Source organism: Euprymna scolopes, chromosome 26 (assembly GCF_053919585.1).
Source record: "Euprymna scolopes isolate OS-2025 chromosome 26, ASM5391958v1, whole genome shotgun sequence".
Classification (NCBI taxonomy): Eukaryota; Metazoa; Mollusca; class Cephalopoda; order Sepiida; family Sepiolidae; genus Euprymna; species Euprymna scolopes.
This window is the reverse complement of record NC_136507.1, coordinates 64,672,511-64,695,933: the sequence shown is the minus strand read 5'-3', so window position 1 is coordinate 64,695,933 and position 23,423 is coordinate 64,672,511. Positions and strand designations below refer to the sequence as shown.

General features: G+C 33.9%; 1 pseudogene; it reads left to right on the top strand.

Annotated features, from left to right (window-relative positions):
- Positions 1–12,094: 12,094 nt before the first annotated feature.
- On the top strand, positions 12,095–12,211 carry LOC145248385 (5S ribosomal RNA; annotated as a pseudogene).
- The last annotated feature ends 11,212 nt before the right edge of the window (positions 12,212–23,423 follow it).

Here is a 23,423-nt window from a genome sequence, read left to right as displayed (position 1 = left end):
TGGCCTCTGGGCCTTGATAAGTGGTGACACCCATGTAAAAAAAAAATCACTCGAACAGTTTTCTTTTTATAATGTACAGTTTTAAAAGTTTAAAAACTATATAGTTTTTACTTCAGGAAAATTAATGGGTCAGTTTTTACGATGTGCCCTGTTAAAATACTGTTAAAAACTCGCTCAATATATGTTACCGTGACATAGGTTGACATATATTCGGCGGGTTTTTAATAGTATTTTGTATAGTTTTTTTATTTATAACACCTTTTCCCAAACTTACGGTGTTAAAGAGGGTGTGAGACGCCATCTTGAATTTTCCAACACATCGGTAAACACTGTATGTTTTTCGAGCTGAATAAATATATTACATTGAATAAAAACACAAAAAATATATCCAGTTAGGTAGAAAAGTAACTTATCTTGCCGTTGATAACATTTATTTATATATTTGTTTTTGACTATTTTTTCGAATCTATGTGTACAGTAATACAAACCCACGATATGAATACTCACGTTGTTATATATATATATATATATATATATATATATATATATATATATATATATATATATATATATATATATATAAATGAGATTATAGCAGTTAAAAAACATTTTTAAAACACACACACACACCTTTTTCAAAGTGATCAGAAATCGTATAAAAGTAAAAAGGGTAAATTTTTACTTACTTTCCAACTTAATCACCTTTAACGTGACTTTTACAGTTTTTTTTAAAATGGAATTCATTTACCGATACAAAAGAAATGATAAGTAAATAAATCCATAAATAAATATTATAAATGGTTTATTTTAATACTTGCCAGGATGCGGAGGAAAATGAATGAAGGGGGAGGGGAATAAAATAAAAACATTTTGGAAACAGAGTAAGTTTGAAAGAATTGCTTTGCACAGAAAGAAATTAATGAAAAAATAAAATTTAATTTCTTTTCTTTCTTGATTTTTTTTTTAGCTTTTTATGAAAAAGGAAGTCAAAATTAAGACTATAAAAAACAATTTTTATTAAGAGCGAACCTCAGTCGTCAGGTCTGTAAAAAAAGACGTGGAATAATAAATGTTTTCTAATACAAATTGTTTTTACTTATGTGTTCATTTGTCTCTTTGAAGTTCGTTTGTTTAATATATCGGTTTGCAATATAATTTTGTCATTCTGTCAGACTCAAATTTTAAATCTATATATCTATAAAAGTGAAAGTGTGTGTGTGTGTGTGTCTGTGTACATTTTCCTACGCAATAACTCTGTCAATTTTTAGTCTACAGACTCGAAATTTGATATACAGGGTACTGAGATTTGGAAAAATCTATGTGATCGGTTTTTAGCCAGAAATTTGGCGATTAAGGGGTCAAAGTTCAACGATTTGAGCTTTGAGAACTCTACCAAACTCCTCCGACAATTTTGGGTCTACACACTTTAAATTTTAGATATAGCTTCCGTGGACATGGATCTAACTTAATAACTTGATTTGAGCCCAAAACAATAAATTTTCAGGGGTCATAATAGGGGTCAAAGTTTAAAAAATTACCCCCTTTTTTTTGCTCAGCATACACCTCCAAACACCCGGGCAACGCCGGGCACCCATGCTAGTATATATATATATATATATTCATAAGTTTGGGATTCGGTTTTGATTCAAGCTGAAGAACCCAAGTCATACAGATATATATTTTTTTATTTTTGAAATCGCAACTTGATAATATATAAAAATCGATAGAACATTAATACTATAATAATATATACGAAATCTGCAAGAATTAAAATATCATATTTAAGCATATTTTACGACCTGGTAACTTGGATAAATACTTTTGCAGTTTTAACAAAAGAGCTACAATAATATCAGAGCGTCTCCATTTACACTGAACATCTACAGAATGTCAACATCAATATATTACATATGAATCAGCCCCTGAGGAATTTCCAGAGTTCCCGCTAGTTCAAGATAAATATTATTAAGAAAGTAAAATGATTTTTTTATTCCGAAAAAGATCATCTCCATTATCAGCTAAATATTATTTAAAGAAATAAAACAAAAATGTATTTTTCTTTATTTATTCACTGTAGTAGTCGCATTCTTTTTAAAACAATATTCATTTTCTTTTTTACCGTTAAAATAATTACTTACCAAATGTTTCAATAAATAACACGTAATGTGTCTTTTTGAAATGTATTTATTTTAAATTGTAGTTTTAGGCGATGAAACGGCATAATTCGATTTTGGAACAATTCATTTGAAAATGGATGAAATCACAATTTTTTTTCTTAACGATGTCATATTAACCACTATTTACCGTCTCTGCAGATCGGATGGTCTCATTTTTGTCGCGTGCAAGCGACTATAAGTCACCCCGTCGGTCGGTCGGTCGGTCTTTCTGAAACACTTTTGTGCTTGGCCTTTTTGGTTAAGATCAAAAGTATGTTGTTAATAGATGCTGTTCTTAGCTTTTTAAGCTTTTCTTGACCTTTTGGCCAAGATCAAAGTGTATTATCTGTTCTTACTACATGCTGTACTTATGTTTGTAACTTTGTGATATAAAGTGGGGGATCACTTTTCTGTATTAATTTAATGTAAAATGATCGCCCACTTTGCAACCAGTCAGTCTCATAGCCATTCAAGTCATTCTCCAGATCATTCAAGTTGTTTTTGAAGGATTCCACTTATTTTAAGCATTCAAATCCTTCTTAAGGTCATTCAATTCATCCTTAAGTTCATTAAAGTCATTCTAAGTCATTTACTTTTTATTTATTTAAGTCATTTCAGCCCATTTTTCAGTCATTTTAGTTTATCTTTAAGAATTTCATGTCAATCCTACATTCACGCATTCATTTATTACACGAGAGCACGCGACTAATGGCTATCGACCTTGTTTTTAAATGTGTGTAAAAGGTGGTAAGGTACGTACAAACATGATATTCTTCATTCATATTACTGTTCTCACGTTGAGTGTTATTTTCATAATGTCCCAGTCGATGTAACGTCCAACTTCTTCATCTGTATCTTGTCGAACTCGGGAATATTTCCATCGATAAGGATTTGAAGAAAGAAAAGAAAACTGGACATATGCAAAATCCGAAATAGAATAACTAAAAAACATCATTGTTGTAACCTATATAGGAGTCGCTCAATTTCTAATATAACGTAAGTAGATATAAAAGTTTGTGGTGATTTCACGATGAAACTTGTTATAACTTAGTGTATTAATGTTATTTTTTAAATAAGAATAATTTTCAGGTCTGTATATATATATATATATATATATATATATATATATATATATATATATATAGTCTTTGAAGTTTTTTTAACATTTGAAACTACACAAAAAATTACTTTTTATCATTCGTTAAAAAAAAACAAAAAAAAAACACTTAGTCAGTAAGTCATTTAATCACCTGCAATCACTGCATCAACTCTCTCGAATTTACTATAATACCAATTTTTTTTCTTTTTTTTTTTTTTTTTTTTTAAGGGATCATCAGTTGTTTACCATGAAACACTGTTTCGGGGATTTATATATATATATATATATATATATATATATATATATATATATATATATATATATATATATATATATAAAGAGAAAGAGGGAGAGAGAAAGCAAGATACCAACATACTGACAGTGAATGTGTGCGTATATGTGTGTATTCGGGATTAATAATAAAACTTGAATATCCATAAATATATAAATGTGGAAGTACGGATATATGTGTGTATATATATAGAGAGAGAGAAAGAGAGAGAGAGATAGAGAGAGAGAGGGAGAGAGAGAGATTTGAACGTGTATATGCGTCATTTACAGACATCTCTACAGAAGAAAATTCGGGCAAGTGGAAGACGCAGAAGCGGTAAACGGGAAGAGATAAAGGGCGTACGCGTGCCCGTGTGTGTGTGTGTGTGTGTGTGTGTGTGTGTGTGTGTGTGTGTGTGTGTGTGTGTGTGTGTGTGTGCGTGCGTATTTAAGTGCGTATTAGGGATTAATGGCAGCAAACCTTGCTAAAATCTCTCTGATTACAAAAGAAAAAAACAGAAATGTCGTCCAAAGCCCTTATCCCCGGCTCGACTTTCTGTTCCTTCCGATTTTGTAATGTCGACGCCGAAATTCATTTGCAGCCGGATTCAAACCCGAAACGAAACAAAACCAATGGTCATTAAATTACTTCCGCACTCGGAAGATGCTTCGGTCAAGATTGGCCAACGAAGAACAAAAATATGGCGGTCGTTAAAAGTGGACAATCGTCGAAATCCTATTATCCCTTTTCCGTTTTTTTGTTTTTTTTTATTGTTTTTTTTTAAACATGATTACTTGAGATTATGACAAGACAAAAACACAAATAAACAAGTTGTACACGTTTGTTTTTTTTTGTTTTTTTTTGTCAAATTTAAGATATATTTTATCATAATGTAAAATTTACTTTATTTTATTCTTTAACTAGCATTGGTGCTCGGCGTTGCCCGGGTGTTTGGAGGTGTATGCTGAGCAAAAAAAAAGGTCAATTTTTTAACTTTGACCCCTATTATGACCCCTTAACATTTATTGTTTTGGGCTCTATTCAAGTTATTAAGTTAGATCCATGTCCAAGGAATCTATATCTAAAATTTCAAATGTTTAGACCGAAAAGTGTCGGAGGAGTTTGGTAGAGTTCTCAAAGGTCAAATCGTTGAATTTTGACCCCTTAATCGCCAACTTTTTGGCCGAAAACCGATCACATCGATTTTTCCAAATCTCAGTGCCTTGTATATCAAATTTCGAGCCTGTAGACTAAAAATTGACAGAGTTATTGCGTAGGGAAATGTACACAGACAGACACACAGAAAGACAGACACACAGACACGTTCACTTTTATAGATATACTAGCATTTCGGTCCAGCGTTGCCCGGGTGTTTGGAGGTGTATGCTGAGCAAAAAAAAAAAAAAGAAAAAAAAAACAGTAATTTTTTTAACTTTGACCCTTATTATGGCCCCTTAATATTTATTGTTTTAGGCTCAAGTCAAGTTATTAAGTTAGATCCATGTCCAAAATTGTCGGAGGAGTTTGGTAGAGTTCTCAAAGGTCAAATCGTTGAACTTTGACCCCTTAACAGCGAAATTTCTGGCCGAAACTCGATCACATCGATTTTCCCAAATCTCAGTACCCTGTATATCAAATTTCGAGACTGTAAACTAAAAATTGACAGAGTTATTGCGTAGGGAAATGTACACAGACACACAGACACATTTACTTTTATAGATATATAGATTCCCACATTTTAAAGCGATATTTTTTGACAAAGGGGAAATATTTGCTGTTTTCTAGGTAGGGAAGCTTTCAATGTTTATCATCGTCTCGTTTTTTGTTTGTTTGTTTGTTTGTTTGTTTTGTCTTGTTTTGTTTTTTAACCTCGAATTAGTAATTTTTGCTCCTTATATTAAGTGGCTTCATATCTTGTCTGGGACGAGTTCCATAAAATATATACAGTTCTAAAGGAAAAATAACTTCCGTTTACTATGAGGTTATGTTTTATAAAACAATCGATTTCAGAAATGGACATTTATTCAGTGTGTTCACGCAGGGGACATTTAGGTTTACATTTTAATAACTTCTTTAAGATGGACAGACACAACTAGCATATTGAAATCAATCATCTTAATCAGTTTTATATCGGTTTTGAGTGATTTATTTTTATTTTTACTTTTGTTCACACAAAACACGGCGTCTTGCCACTTGGAAGTAAGAGCAACTATTTTGTATCATGTTTACCAGGGGCTGTGGAGAGTTAAGTCGCAAGATGTTTGTTCACGTTACATTTAAACTTCTGCATGTCAGAACAACCAAGGAAGCATGAAACAGCCAGGTAATTCCAACGTCTGGCAGTCCGAGGAAAGAAACTATCATAATAAAAGACTTTCCGGTCTCTAAAGACCTCAACAATGAAGGGGTGGGTTTTGCTGATTGTCTGTTTGGTCGAGAGTACTTAAATCAAGGGCGTACAAATGCTGTGTGTTCATCAAAGTATATTTCATTAAAATACTTGCAAAATAGGCAGCAGGTTGCAACATTGTGGCGCTGGGACAAAGGTTGTCGCTTGCCCGTTTGTGCGGGACCTATTAGATTTAAGAGTGAGAAATTAGTGGTAGATACATCAGGCCAGATATTGCAACAATACTCTATGTATGAACGAATTGTGGCTTTATAGAGGTGTAGGATAATATCTGGTGTGAGGAGGGTGGCTTTTTTTTCTCTCCAAAGTGTAGTATCTGTTCCGACAGATACTGCAAGCTATGACTAGCTATGACTAGCAAAGACCAGATGTGGGGGCAACCCCACATGCCTGACCTCTAACCAGCTCCCATTTCCCACCTCTCGGGAACTGGTCCCCTTTTCCCTTCCCCCTCCCTTCACTCCTCACATTAAAAATTGGCCTTGTGCCTAATTTGCTCGGTGGGGAAGCAAATAAATACCATCTGTTCCGGCACATACTGCAAGCAAAGACCATATGTGGGGACGACCCCACATATAAGACCTTGGTGAATGTAGGGGAAACCCTTCATACCAATTGTCACTATCCAGCTCCCCTACTCCCCGGGGAGTTGGTCCCCATTTCCCCTTCACTCCTCACTTTAAACATCGGCCTTGTGCCTAATTTGTTCAGTGGGGGAGCAAATAAATACCTCAAAGTGTAGTATCTGTTGCGGCACATACTGCAAGCAAAGACCATATGTGGGGGCGACCCCACATATAAGACCTTGGTGAATGTAGGGGAAACCCTTCATACCAATTGTCACTATCCAGCTCCCCTACTCCCCGGGGAGTTGGTCCCCATTTCCCCTTCACTCCTCACTTTAAAAATCGGCCTTGTGCCTAATTTGTTCAGTGAGGGAGCAAATAAATACCTCAAAGTGTAGTATCTGTTCCGGCACATACTGCAAGCAAAGACCATATGTGGGGGCGACCCCACATATAAGACCTTGGTCAATGTAGGGGCCACCCTTCATACCAATTGTCACTATCCAGCTCCTCTTCTCCCCGGGGAGTTGGTCCCCATTTCCCCTTCACTCCTCACTTTAAAAATCGGCCTTGTGCCTAATTTGTTAAGTGGGGGAGCAAATAAATACCTCAAAGTGTAGTATCTGTTCCGGCACATACTGCAAGCAAAGACCATATGTGGGGGCGACCCCACATATAAGACCTTGGTCAATGTAGGGGCAACCCTTCATACCAATTGTCACTATCCAGCTCCTGTTCTCCCCGGGGAGTTGGTCCCAATTTTCCCCTCACTTTAAAAATCGGCCTTGTGCCTAATTTGCTCAAATAAATACCTCAAAGTGTAGTATCTGTCCTGATGCTTTACTTCACTTATTTTGGTCTCGGTTAATGGAGGAGAAATCCTTCATGACTGATACATTGTTTATTTCTGTTACTAACCAGAGTGCTCCTTTATGGGGAAACTGGTTACCCTTCTCCCCCAGATTAAAAACCGACCTTGTGTTTAACTTTGTCCTAGTGAGGAGGCAAGTAAGCAAAAAAAAATCTCTGGTGTGAGTAATTTTGTAACACGATAGAAGAAGCCCACCTTTTTTGCAGCAGCCTTGGCAATGTCCTCAATGCATTTTTTTCCAATTAATGTTGCCTATGAATGTTAAGTTGAGGAGTTTAAAGATGGCTCGAGTATGGGCGGGTTTTCTTCGATATTTGCTTTAAATGACCTTGAATAAAATGAAAATGAAAAAGAAAGGGAGAAGAAACAGCGGAAAGAAGAAAAAGAAAAAAATGGTAATACAAAGTTTAAAATTTAGGAATATAGTTTTACGTGAGCTGAAAGAGGGCGATTATGTATATAAATGCATATCCAAATAAAAAGTTGTCGTATATATGTTTATGACAGTTTGTACCAGTGTGTATATTCATATACGTTTCGATAAGCATGCATAAGTCCCCCCTCTTACAACTCGCGTCAAACTATTTAAAACTTTGTATAAGCGACTTCTTTTCTTCCCCCCCCCTCTCTCTCTCTCTCTCTCTCTCTCTCTTTCTCTCTCTCTCTCTCTCTCTCTCTCTCTTTCTCTTTCTCTCTCTGTCTCTCTCTCTCTCTCTCTTTCTTTTAAGGTCTAATATCAACCGGATGTAAATGTCTGGGTTAATGTTACTTATATAACCCAATTACCATTACTAATTAATTAGTCTAGATAAAATATGGTATATTTCATTGATATTTTAATATTTGATCAAACCCCACAGAATTTCTTCTCTCTCTCATAGTGGGTCTATATTCTATTATAATTTGGACACTTTAATACTTTTTATTATATTCATTTTAAATACATTAATTGTATAAGAAAATTTTCATCCAACAAACTTTTTAGAAAGATCTTTCGTACAGTATGCCTGTGGAAATATTATAATCTGCAATGGATTTATCTCACCGCACTTTATGCATGCTTTGAACATTTAAAACTCTCACCATTTTGTTTGGATATAAACCTTTCTTCATTGCCTTGGATCTTACGATTGCGCGTCTGTCTTTATTCACTGAACCTAACTTCACCATGGAATATCCTTTTCTAATCTGGACTTTTTTCAGGCGTTTCATGTAAACATTTTGATTTTTCTATGTGCTAAATATCAAAAATTATTACTAATTACTACCTATAAATATTACTTGCTAAAATATTTTCTCTGATGAGATGGGCCACTTATTGTCAATCTATGGATTAAAGGAAAAACCTTTCATATTTTTGTATTCCTTGTCGAATAAAAATATTGTCTCGTATTTTTTTAGTTTACAGAATTAAATTTCAAATTTTCTATTGCTCTATATAGTACATTGAGCTTTTTTATCTGAGATTGGCTTTATAAATATAAATCTGTAATCTAAAAGTATTGGCTTTATAAATATAAATCTGTAATCTAAAAGTATTTCAAACTTTCAGTTAATTCATATATATAAATATATATATATATATATATATATATGTTTGTGTATATATATGTATATATAATGTATCAGACATACTAACTGCTTATGTAGAATGTACTTACGCCTTTCAGAGTAGTAAATCTAAGTTGCCGTTTTGATTATGGTGTGATGTGTTCATTTAAGTATTCTGCTATTAAGAGTAATGAATAAAATTATTACTATTGCACAAATAGTATTCCTTAAAATACAAGCATTCTGATAGACACCTATTCTTGGAATACATTCGAGATTATAAGGAATAGGAGAACGGTTATTATTTGTGTAAGAAATGTATTTGTGTATGTCGAAATTAACATAAGTAAAAAAAATGAAATAATAAGGCGGTGGCTTCAAAATACCTGTTATAAATGTTAGAACACTGCTGTGAGAAGATCGAGAAGATTTAATGGATAGAGAGTGAACGTATTTGCTTCTTTTTTGAGACCATGTATTTGAGAGGAGCAACTTCGTCGGAATAAATATAATCATATTTTTAAGCGAAGACAAAATATACGCAGTTTATAGAAACGCGTTTTAGCAAGTGTTTTAGTTGGTGACTCTAAAACACATGTTTAGGAAGTTTTCAGTTATTATCTTACTGAAATCGTAGAGGTAGTGTAAATCGAGATTACTTTATTATATAGATACTGTGATATCTCCACCAAAATTCATCACATCTTGGCACGTCAAGGAAACAAAATATGCAACAAATCTAGATGTAAAATATCTAAACATATCACCACCAACGACACATCTACACGCTCAGAACCAACATGCGATTAAGGGTCTCCCCTCTCACCTGCGATAATCCTAATGTGATTCACTTAATATAGAGCACCATATGCATAAAAGGCAACTGCGTTGAGAAACAGATCTGGAAATCCGTGTACGTTTTAATAATCATAAACAGACCACACAATGGCCATGCATTATAGTCCTCCAGAGCGCGCCATATACAATACTAAATGAATCTTGGTTGGCTCAAATAATAAGATACAGCAACAGAGAAGAAAATCCGAAATCAAACTCATTTTGAAACCCAACATCCACACCTCAAGACTGAACAAAGATTATGAACCACTCAATGATTTTTTTACTGTAAACACACCAACTGACCAACAATATTTTCTTACAGAGGATAATAAGTATGTGCAGTAGGATAATAGCTTATCTTTTCTCATCGCATCTTTCAAACTTTTCGTAGGTTTATACTGTGGTATCTTTCCTATGGAAAACTTACCATAAAACAATTGTTTTTGCATCCTTTCATCTTTCATTCCCACTAAATGTCTAGTCTAACGCATTTTATTTTGATGCTCCTTATTTCTGTGCTACAGTTGTTGGATCGTTCAAGACTGGCAGTATCAGGAGTAGAGGACTTTCAACTGATGTTCAGCATTTCCTTGATGAACTTTTGATGAAATTTATCCAGTTTGGAAATGCATTCAGTATGTTTCCGATTTATACAATGGATAAGTCAGTACAAGTGCATCATACACACTGATCTTTTTCTTCACGCTGATTCCTCTATATCATATTTAAGCGTATCTTACGACCGGGCAACTACAGGTGGCCTTCTAGTATATATAGATATTAAGTGTTGTGGATGATGTTATAGAAGTGACTCTCTATTGGCACCATCGTCCGCCCACACGGCTGTACTTCGTGCAAATGTTTCCCTGTTTTGCTCAACCTTTGATCAAGCGCTCACACGCATAATAGAACGTTTTCAGACGCGTAGCAGGTTTTTCTTCTTTTTCCAATCTCATTTCCTCAAATGAAAAAGAAAATCGTATAAACTGATCACGTTCAGGGCGGGAATCGTTACTTCCGCTCTGACTAAGACTTCCGGTCGAGCGTCTTGGGAAGAAAATAGGCGTGTCGCGACATTCCCTCATTGCGCTCAGTAACATCACAAGGAAGCGCCGCCGCCTCTGCGCAAACATCCTTAGATCAACATTGGACAGCAGTATCTGCTCACGCACCTACACGGGTACACGCACCTACACGGGTACACGCACCTTATCCTTTCACGTTGTTAAATTAATAGCATTCCTCGGAAGAGATAAATGGTGTTACCAGAGCAGGCTGTCTCAAGATACTAGTTTCCTAAAATGCGCCAAACATTGATATTATTGTTGTTGATTTTTTTCACATAACTGAATAATATTCTTTAGAGTTAAAACTATAAAAACAAAAATTTTCCTCTATAAAAAAACAAAAAAAAAACACCATGGATGAATATTTGAAGATATAAAGAACTTTAATTATAAAACCTGTTCCAAAAATTACTTATTTCAGCGTATATAATGCTGAAAAAGATTGATATACCCGTAAGACAAAACAAAACAAAATACCATAAATAAATATTTGAACACATAAAACCTTTTCAAAAATTATTGGATTCGGTATTAAGTAACCCAAAAAGGCTTGATATGCCGTAAAACAAACAAACGAACCTAACACTATACATAAATATTTGTAAATAAAAAAAAAACACACATAAATTATAAAAAAAAAATTTTCAAAAATTAATAGATTTAGAAATATCAACTGATGATGCTTCCGTTCAGTCTAGAAACACAAAGGATACCCCCTGTAGGGGCAGCTGCGTGGCAAGATTTGCGCAATCCCCAACCACATCTCTCTTGAATCGCACTGCTTGAGTCCAGTAGCAAGGAGAAGTCCAGAACAACCGGAAATATTGCGGAGATAAGCGGAGAGCACATACAGCACCTGGTACTGGCCAGGCTCATCGTTGCTTAACTTCGGCGATCTGACGGGAACCAGTATTTCAACGTGATTATACCGTATTCGGTATGTTAAACGTGATTATGTCGTATTCAGCACCAATAACTTGAAAAAGGATGTATATGCCGTAAAACAAAACAACTAATCCAGACATTATAAATATTTGAAAATATAAAAAAAAATCAAACATAAAAACATTTCCCAAAATTACAGGATTCGACATTGAATAACCCAAAAAATGGTTGATATGCTGTAAAACAAAACAACACTACCAAACGCCATTAATAAATATTTGAAGATATAAATAACTTCAAGCATAAAAACTTTATTAAGAACGATTAAGAATATTTACCAAAATTACTGGATTTGGCGTTAAATAACCCGAAAAGTGTTGATACGGCATAATCACGTTGACACACCGGTTCCCGCTCGATCACCGAAGTTAAGCAACGTTGAACCTGGTCAGTACTAAATGGGTGACCATTTGGGACTTCCAGGTGCTGTATGTGCTCTCTGCTTATCTCGGCATTGTTTCAAGTCGTCCTGGACTTCCTCTTGCCGCTGGACTCAAACAGTGCCGATTCAGGAAAGGTGTGGTTGGCGATTCCCCAACCCTTGCCTCACAATTACATGCGCAGCTGCCCCTACTGAGGTATCATTTATCTTTCTAGACTGAACGGAGGCATCGTCAGTTGATATGAAGCAAAACAAGACAAACTTCATAAAAAAAAAAAAAAGATTAGCGGATTCGGCATTAAGTAAACCGAAAAAAAGGTTAACATGTTGTAAAACACGCAAATCAAACATAATGAATACAATTATCATACGTATGTTTCCCGTTTACAACGCAGCGGTCTCTTTTTTAATGAAATCAACAAATATTTACTTGTTTAAAATCAAAATTTTCGACGTTAAACCCCTTCTTCAGGATATATTTTTTGGTGTTTTTTCTTCATTGCATGATGTTTAAACGAAGAAAAATAGCAGTAAAAATAAAGTCTGCGTGCCTTTCTTAGCGGTGATGTCTTCGAGTGTCCGGTATTACGCGTGGCGCGCGTTAAGTGAATTAATTAGATTCTGTTCCCGTGATATAAGTATTTTTCAAAATTTAAATTGAAATATGTATGTTTCACGTTTACAAGCCAACACAAACGCAAAGGTCTCTTTTTTCTTGGTTGGTTGGTTGGTTGGTTGTTTTTGTTTTACGGCATATCAACCCTTTTCGGGTTATTTAATGTCGAATCCAAAGAATTTGAAGAAAAATTCTTTTAATAGAATATATTTGTTGTTTTCACATCGGTTTCTATTCAACCCATAGTTGGGACCCTAACAGAGTGGACCTGGGAGCAATGGTAATTAAAGGGTGGCTCCACACTCCCCAAAGCCCACAAGCTGGGTCCTCACCACTGGATATAGTTTCAGGTCATATCCAGCATCCCCATTGAGGGACTTTTACCCTCTGCAGGGGGGCAGTCGGCGTATTCTAATGCCTCACCGACAGGGCCTCTTTTTTCTTGATAAAATAAACAAATATTTGTTAAAAATTAGTAGATATAGAGTCCATGTAATTTTAGTCAACGGTGATGTTTTAGTGCGCGTTAAGTTAATATCTGAAGCATAAATACTTTTTTTCCCCAAAATTATTGGATTCTGTATGAAATAATCTGAAAAAAGTCATTGATATGCCGTAAAACAAATCCATCAAACCAAACAGCTGGATAAAATATTTGAAGATATAAAACTAATGAACAGCGACGACTTTATTTAGTGAAACTCCGAAAATGGGGTATTGGAGTACGAACTCTTCCGGCATTTAATGATTAGGGACCTCTCCAGTTAATAGCGTGATTTTATTGCTAGTCGAGTAGTCAGGGATATTTACGTTACGCGTACAGTAAGTCCATTAGAACAGATTTTGTACTGAATTTTACAGGGATTCCACATTCTGCCGATGCGACAAGGGCTTCAGCTTGGCACTTTTGTAATGACAGTGGTGTTGAATAGTAGGGCCCCTGCGTCAATGACAATTAACTTAGCTAGTATGAATTTTGACAAGGTTAACCTTTAGTATATGTCAGGATAACCTTAATTAGCAAAACGAATTGTACCCTGAGACGGGTAATATGAAGTTAAGGCGTAGGGAGGGCAGTGGTTAAAACAGTCGGGCAATATTAGAATACAAAAAAGGTGTAACGTTTTAAAACGAGCGAAAACTAAAGTTTAAAGTCTTTCTCGGGAAGCCATACGAACGAGAAATGACAAAATGATGTAGATACTGATAATCTAAGCGAATGTTACCAATGTCTCTGTCCGTTTGCGTCACTTGTTTCGTTAACTTAGTAAGAAAGGCAGTTAAAAAGTAAGAAAACAGTAATTTAATCTATCTCCAAAGTCCATTTTCTCCAACAAAATCTTGCAAAAACTCAGTGAACGTCTCTTTGTGTCTTTTCTGCATTATAAGTTTTATTCGTTTTAGTTAAATAACGATCGCCGACGACTGGAGGAAGTGTACACGTATGAAACGGTGACGACAGAAAAAAGCGACTACGAAAAGAATAAAAAGATCAGCACATCATGCATGTATATAAAAACACCATTACAGCATGTATGTATATAAAATGACCAGAACAACACGTATGTATATAAAAGGACCAGCACAGTGTGTATGCATATAAAAATGAACAATGTGTATATAAAAAGACCAGAACAATAAAATATCAATATTTCACTAAATATATGTCACAAAAAATAAAAAATTGCATAATTAAATGACTGCTTTAAAGTTAGTTATTTCCCAAACTTTTATTTAAATTAATGCGATATTCACAAAGTTATGACATTTTATCCTTTTATCAAGGAATTTCCACTGTCCGTCGTTTTATTGCAGGTCTCTTAAAATATATTAAGGCGAAAATACAATGTCTAATCATGAAAACTTTACTTTTCATTATATTTTTCTGTTAAAGAATAATAAACAAAAGCACATCCTAGATGCTAAGCCTCAAATAAATGAATTATTTCTCGCTATATCCACCATTTTTTTAAATAACATTAAACAACTTTTTGTCCACCGAAGAAGTCAATTGTTTGACCTGAAAAGGAGTTATGGTTCTGGCGACATCAACTACTTTCCTCCACAAGGCATCCTTTGAAGTAAATTGCTCTCCTCACTTAGAAATACCTCTTTTTAATATTGACAATAGATGTTCAATGAGGTTAAGATCCGGGGAATACGGGGGCCAGCTCATGAGGGTTTCTCCAAGGAAACCTGTAGATTCAAAGAAGGCTGCAGTCGCCCTAATAGAATGGGATGGTGCATTGTCATGCATAAAAATCACCTGAAAGCGACGTGACAATGGTAGGTTATCTAGCCATAATGACAAATGTTTATCCAAAAAGGCCGTGTACGCATTGCTGGTAAGTTTTACACCCTCTGGAACTCGGAATGATTCCCGCCCAAAACATTATGCCTCCACCTCCTTATTGGCGATGAACTCTGTAAGGGGTTGGAGTTCCGTTTGAATTATAAAGTTTGCCCCTTTCATCCAGACCGTCAAGAGTAGCACCGGTCTCATTTGTAAATAGGACACGTTGGAAATCCATTTTCATGTAATTCTGTGCCCAAGCCATTCGTTTTTCCTATGTTGTTTGTTCAATGGAGGCCTTGGAATAGTTTTGATGTTCCTTGCCATCACATTCAACACATTATATCGGGCCTGTCTCGATCTGGGAGCAATTCCAGCTCATGCAAAAATGGAAGCACTGGTGCTGTTTTTAGTTTCGGTTGACTACGAATTTTCCGAATATCACGATGGGAAAGGTTTCTCCTGGTGCCCTTATCCTTTCTGAATTTGGTGTTGGGGTTGTTCACGAATGAAGCCAAAGTTCTTGGATCCCTTTCCAGCTCCATAGCCAAATCTAAATCTATAGCTCTATTGATGAACACCCCTTCTGTGAGTCCAACAACAATCCTTTCCTTTTCGATAACCGTAAATTGCCTCTTTTTCGTTATCATGCCACGGTTATCGGAAAAAAGACGACATCAAGCAATCGGACATTTTACTGCTGAAGCGTCAATTTCATAATCGTTTATAAGAGGGTCCCTAAGGTAAAGCCTGAAATATAAAGGAGTCTGCAAGTCAAGAAGTTTGAAAACCCCTGATCTAAGTGACTTAAAATATCGCCAACCGTTTTAATGTTCTATAATATAATACAATATTAACAAAAATGGACATTTTTCTATATTAATAAAATAAAGACCGTTATTCCCGTCTATAAAAAGACATTATAGAAAAAGAAATACTTGTGCCACATATTAATCGAAAATGGACACGCTACCTGCCTGTACCTGATGCATGTTTTCCAGTAATTATCATTCAGTTAATTATAATTCATAAATTTCAACAATTTTTCCGAGCTGATTCACTCTCCCAAATAAGTCATACTTACAGATGGTAGCAGGACACCTTACTTGCTTATTTTTTATTCGCACTCTCACAGTTTCGCTGCAGCAAATGTTTCATAGTCTACGCTTATTGTGAACCACAGTAAATATTTCACTGTGTGATTACGTGATTTTATCTTTCACCGACAACTCATTTCCCAGGTAAATAATAATTCTAATGATAATTTCATTTGCTACTCAGATATATATTTCATTCGATAGCTTGACTCCATAATACTTTCCGTTACATTCAACATGGCTGTAACATTCTAATCTTTCAAATAACGAGGCCATTAGTTATCACAATTAATCTATTACAAGCAACCCATCCCAACGGAATTAAGAAAACTTTCATAAATCCTTAACTTAAGTAAATGATTGTTAAATTGATATTCGAATGAATGCTTAATTATAAATACAAAATATAGTGGTTTAATGTGGTGTACAGAAGAGATACTAAAACCATTTTAAAATTTTGAATTATTGGAATTTGTCTCTATCGCTATTCGCAAACCTTTGTGACGACAGAAAGAGACCATAGAAACACTGAATCTCTTTAGAGAAATTTAGTCCCCCCTTTTGTTTTTTTCTTTCAGGCGATGCCATTTTAATCATTTTGTACACGGATTCTTGATTAAGTTCCCCCCACCCCCACCCCCCGATGACACTTTATTTTCGTCAACATTATTCTGACTTATACTATTGATTTTCTCCTGGCGAGATGATAATTGAAATAGCTCTAGAAAATTTACCGCTTATCGTGTTATATATATATATATATATATATATATATATATATATATATATATATATATATATATATATATGGGGGGGGGAGTTAAAGGAAGAGAATAAAATCAATTCTTTGAAAGGAGACTTATCGGAATAATACAAAGCTTAACAAATTGTTTTTGTGCTTATGTAGAAATCAATAAAGAGAGAAAATGAAGGTATAAAAACTATATAGCAATATATACATAGATTTATTCATTTATTTTATAATAATTAGGGATGTTGGGTAAGTTGGAACTCTTTTTACCATGGTATTTCGAAGCCTAAGGCTTCTCATCAAAAGAGTGGAAAAGATGTTGGCTAACATAATAGGGATGCGACGTCTACCGAAAGTTACATTAAGAGTGAAATAAATTATTGAGGCTGTTTGGAGGAACTATAATGATCTCTGTGATAAAAGAGGAGTGTAGTTTGTAATACATAACGCAGGTAGGTATATAGCAAAACTGTTATAGTAGGTTTAATTTATGTGGATAATATGTGTGTTTAAACTCTCGGAGAGAATATAGTGTAAGTTACTTGAAAGAAGTTTCTTATTTAACCATATACCAGTGTCTAAATTATTTTCATGGATAATTATTTTACATAAGTTCGGAGAAATATTTTTAAAAAATCCTGTCCTTTGCTTGATTAAATTGGAGAAGTGGGAGATAAGGGTGGATTCCATCAAACGGCGTGTAGATTTATTGCGTATTGTTTTTAGGATTGTTGTATTTTCAAAATGAAAATGGTGGTCATGCTCCATAATGTGTGAAAAAATGGTGTTAAGGGTGTTGTTTATTTTTATGTCCCTATTATGTTCGTATATTCTTTTGTTGAGATTGCGTTGTGTTTCGCCAATGTATATCTGTCCATAGTCACGAGAGGGTATAGAGTATATACCAGCTTTGATCTTGGGTTTATGGATTATATCTCTGATTGTTGAGGTTATTTAAGATAATATAACACCTATCTGATTTAGTCTTTTCATACATAGCGTTGTTTTTACAGTTGGTGGGTAGGATAATACTTCTGTTAAGGGTATTTATTTGCTCCCCCACCGAGCAAATTAATCACAAGGCTGATTTTTAAAGTGAGGAGTGAAGGGGAAATGGGGACCAACTCCCCGGGGAGTAGGGGGGCTGGATAGTGACAATTGGTATGAAGGGTTGCCCCTATATTGACCAAAGTCTTATATGTGGGGTTTCCCCCACATATGGTCTTTGCTTGACACTTGTAGCTAAGGCCCTGAAGGGCCCGGGCCAAGGAAGTTAGGGCTGTCTTGATTACGCTTACAGATTTTGGGGGGCTTTACTGCTGGCGTTTAGTAAGAAATATGGCGGGTACTGTAATTCTTTAAAAGTGCGTTTTATGTGTCGAAATTCTTCCTCCAAATGTTCGTTACTGTATATTCTCAAAACTCTGACGTAGAAACTGATTATGGTATCTCTTTTCACTCTATCGTTATGATGAGAGTAAAAGTATATATAGTCATCCTTATTGGTCTGTTTGCGATAGACTTTATACTTCAATTCATTATTATTATTATTATTTATTAAATCGATATGAAAAAAACGATATGGATCCATTTTCTTGTTTTTCATATGTATCATTTATAGTGAGCTTAATTTTATTTAATTTCATCGTTGACTTAGTAAGAAAAATCAAGATAACGTCTATATATCTAAAGTAAGATGCATTTGTAGGTAATCTGTATTTAAGGGCTCCAGTTCTCCAGAAATAAACATGCGAAAACTCCACTGAAAGGATTACCCATTGGTAGGTTAAACTTCTGTCTGTAGTAAAATTTGTCTATCCGTTTGATGGAATCCGCCCTTTGAAACGTACTTTTTTTGCCACATCAGTTGTTAATATTGCCCCTAGCCGTTAAATGTTTCCCTTTTCTGTTGGTAAAGTGCATACAATTTTTTCCAATGCATTTTGGTAATTTGAAAGCTAAACGTGTAATCTATGATAAGCGCCGCAGAAATTTTAAAAACATTGAAAATGAAAATGGCGGCATTAACAACGAAAGCGGTTAAAAAGTGAACTTCTACTGTAGTAAAACGTTATGATTCCAAATTTAAGCCTGTAAGCGCTGATAATCGCCTGAAAAATATACGAATAGGTGAAAATAAAAAAGTAAATCTTAGGGGCAGCATTGTTCAGCTCCACTAATTCTTTTTATATTTTATTTATTTATTTATGTAGGGAAACGCATGACTTACCTAACTAGCACGTGTGCATAATTCAACGGGTCGATCGTGGAACGAAATGAATGAAGAAGAAAGAACAAAAATGGCTGCCTTATTTCTTTATATGCCTGCAATGTGACCACCCGATATGCAAATGAGATGCTCCTGGTTGGAAATAAAAGAGGGTTGAATTTTTAGAGGGAAGTGTATTTTGAAGTTGGATTTCGAAGAAATAAGTTGAATTAGCAGAAGTTCGTTTGGAGTTGAGAGAAGGTGCGTGGCGTATACAGAAGTTTTGGAAGTTGGAAGTTTGGACAACAGTGTCAACCTTACCCAGGAAATCATTGGTGTAACGGACAGAAGAAATAACACTCAAGTTATTCAATTATAATTAATTAATTTATTTATTTATAATCTGAAAGTTATGCCTGTAATCGATGATAATCCCGGGAAAATAGTACCAAAATCGCAGAGGTGAAAGCTAAAGGGTAGGGTCAGAATTGTTCAGGTCGGCGAAACGATGTTAGGATGTATCTGAACAATTGGAACTCTCCATTAACAAAGTTGACCTTGTCGTCTTTTTTCAACTATTTGTGCGGATTATTATCGATTGGATCCTCGGCTGCCAGGAAAGGCTGTGCATTTAAAGATTTTAAAGGGTGTTTTCGTTTCACATGCAACGTTATAGTAAATATGGAAAAAAAGCTATATATTTAAAGATTTGGAAAGGGAAATTTTTGTGTCCATGTTCTTTTATAATATGTTAGCTTAATGTCCGAGCGATAATAACCTGTAGAATTAGTTGAAAAAAGCCGAAAAGGTAACAATATGTATGGGGGTACTAATTGTTAGTATGCACTCATGTTTGTATTATGGAATATGTTGAATCAAAAAGAAAAGAAAATGAAAAGAAAACGAACGGATTGGGTGTCTATAGTGCGAAGTGTTTTCTATGGGATAAAAACACACGCGAAAGATTTAAATCGAGGGAAGTTGTTTTATTGTGGTTTTCGACGTAGTAGATAGTGTGTTTTACAGTTTCTGAAATAAAGTGTGTGCTAAAATTTGTTAAAGGCAGTATGTAAATTGGAGTAAAAATAAATAAAGGAAACGGGATACCTGTCTGTATTACGAAGTGTGTTTAATAATAAAAAAATCGATGGCTGTGTATTTTTGTTGTTGTTTTGACGACGATAGCGACGAAGGAGATTCTTATAGTAGATAATGCGTATTAAACTTTGTAAAAGAAAGCAAGTAAACTGGTTATTGAACGTTCGTTTAATGAGTTTGCCTCTTTTGTATTTTTCGGTCTAACATGACTGAAATGACTTATGCATTACATGAACTTGACGCTGGACGAACAAAATATGTCTCTTAGTGACGCCATATTTAATGTTAGTAAGCATTCGTAAAAAGTGAAGAACTGAATCCGGAATATGAGAATTATCAGAGCTCAGCTAATCAGAATAGACGGATTTTAGTTAGGGAGGTTTTATGATTTATGAACCGGAAATTGGAAAAAATTCTATAAGATCTATGTATGTATGAGACATTATGGACGGTGTAATCACAGAATCTGTGGAACGCGTAGAATTCCTCCCGGTGACTACTGGTAGCAGTGGTAGGACTAAATATTTAGAGAGAAGACTAGGGACTCTTTCATCTAATGATGTTGTGATTGTAATTGTGATGGTGTTGCTTGTAGGATATAATGTATTATTTTATTATTACGACTGAATGTATCTGAAATGGTGTTCAAAAGCTGTAGAACATAGCGGCTAGCTGTATTGAATTTGTATGTGGCATCTGTTGTTGCAAACCTACGATACTTGTATATATATTAAAAATTGCATATATATATATATATATTAAAAATTGCATATATATATATATATATATTAAAAATTGCATGCATATATATATATAATTTAAAGGAGATTAGAACAATAGTCTAAAGAGCTGAGTGTATTTTAATGTAACAGTGAAATTACTAGTTTAATTAAAATACAGGAAATAGAAAGTGCTCGTTGTAATTTAGATATATAATAAGCTCGATAGTTAAATGTCCTAGAGCTAATTCAATATTAAGTAATGTGATTTATAATTTAAAATTTAAAAATTTTAAAAAAATTTTAAATTTAAAAATCAAATTTTAATTAAATTAAAAATCAGTTTCATAAGAAGGAACAACAACAAAATCAATTATTTGTACGATCGTTTCGGAAATCCGTGCTTTTTATTGTGGTATACATGAAGTTATGTAGAACAATTATATATAGTTTTTTGGTAAGCAAGGTCTCCTCATCAGCAAATTTAGGAGGGTTTTTTATTGAATTTAAAAGACACCATAAATAAACCTAGCATTAAAAGTAAGGCAGATGAATCTGAAAAAATTGAAATAAAAGGTTTGGATTTAAAATTTATAATAAAATTAATATGGGTTAGAGATAGAAATAAGTAGAGAAAATATATATATTTTTGAATTTACATAATAAATTTGATTTAAAAATATATAGAGATAGTTACCTTTTACTTTTTCTTTTTTTGAAATCAGGAACTGTGTTTAAAGTAATCATTTAGATGTTTGCTATATCTTTTTATTTTATTGAATGATGAATTTTAAAAGGGCGACGCTCGTGCAATAAATTGTTTCCGTTAGCGTATTTTTGATTTAAAGACGCTACAGTTTATATATAGAGAGAGAATATTTCTATTACAAGTTTTTAAGGGGAGATAATTGTCATGTGTTCTTGACTTTATTTATTATTTGTTTTACGGGTCTAAGGGAGGTAATTTATCAAAACAAAAACAAAAATATATAATAATAATTGTAATCTATTTTTACTAATAAGTAATTTTTAATGATTTAAGGTGGTTTATGTTTATTAAATTTAAACCAACGTTTATGACTACATGTCAGAAGCTCTTGTCTTGAATTTAATAGTTTGGTTGTATTTTTTATATCTTCATATTTTAAAATTTTTAGGGTCTCTTTTGTACATAGTGCACAAAATTTATCTCCTGGTTTATATGATTTGCAAGTCTCAATTATTTTCCATTTTAAGTTGAAAGAAATATTGCTGTTTTTTAGTTGCCAAATATAGTTGGATAGAGTAGTTTGGTTTGATAGAGAGTTAATTTTAAAAGAATGTTTGTGCGTTGCAATTCTATGTTTTAATAGGCCAGATGTGGAACCAATATATATTACCTCTTGATTGTTGTGATTATTTTCCGTTAGGTCTGTTGTTGGATTATTATGTGGTGGGTTGATTAGTAATTGATCGGTAGATTGATTTAAGTTGGTGTTATTATTTAATCTGGTAGTTGAGTTATGGCTGTTAATAGGTTCTTGTAGATTTGGAGTTTTTGATACTGTGCAGCTATAGATAACATTTTTAATTTTACATGAGCCTTGCAGGGGACATTTATTTTTTCTTCTACAGTTACAGTCCGATGTATTTTGTATAGTTGTATTTTGTAGTTTATTAATTTTCTTATTATTAGAGCTAATTATTTTCTGATGAAGGTTAGGCATAGTAGAGTAAGAGACTTTAATTGTGTTCTTATTGAAAATTTTATTATATCTATGGGGGGCTTTAAAGTTCTTATCTAATATTTTAAAAAAATTCTCTGGCTATGTTTGTTTCTAGGTTTTTGGAATATGGGGGGTTGAACCATAGGATCTCCTTGTGTCTATTCTTACGTTTACGGGTTTTAGTTTGCTGTTTATTTGTATTATTATCTAATATTTGTAGTTTGGTTTTATCTTTTTTTGTCTCTTGGTTATTTTTCTTAACTCGTATACGGGAAGACATTGCCATATTATATGTTATTACGCTCTTAATAGTTTTATTTTTAATGCAGTTTATGTTTCTATCATTTTCATTTATGAATTTAATTTGTGAATTATATCCAGAGTTTTTAAGGGCTTCATTATAGTATTTTTCATTTTTGGTAAATATTGATTTAGTAGAAGACAGTCTAGAAATTCTTAAAGCGATATTGGGAACTATTGATTTTAATATTGATTTAGGGTGGTTTGATTGATTGTGGGCATATAGAAGTGATTGGTTAGGTTTATGATATGGTTCAAAGGTAGAATTTTCAAGATTTAAGGTTATGTCTAAGAAATTAACAATTTTTTTATTAGGGTCGATTTTTATACTAAGTCCATAATTTTTAAATAATTTATGTAGAGCTTTAATTGCTTTTTCATAATTTTTATTAGTAGAATTAGTTATGAAAAGTGCATCATCTCTATATAGCCCTCCTTCAAGTTTGAATTGTTTATGAAGTATACAATGTATTTCA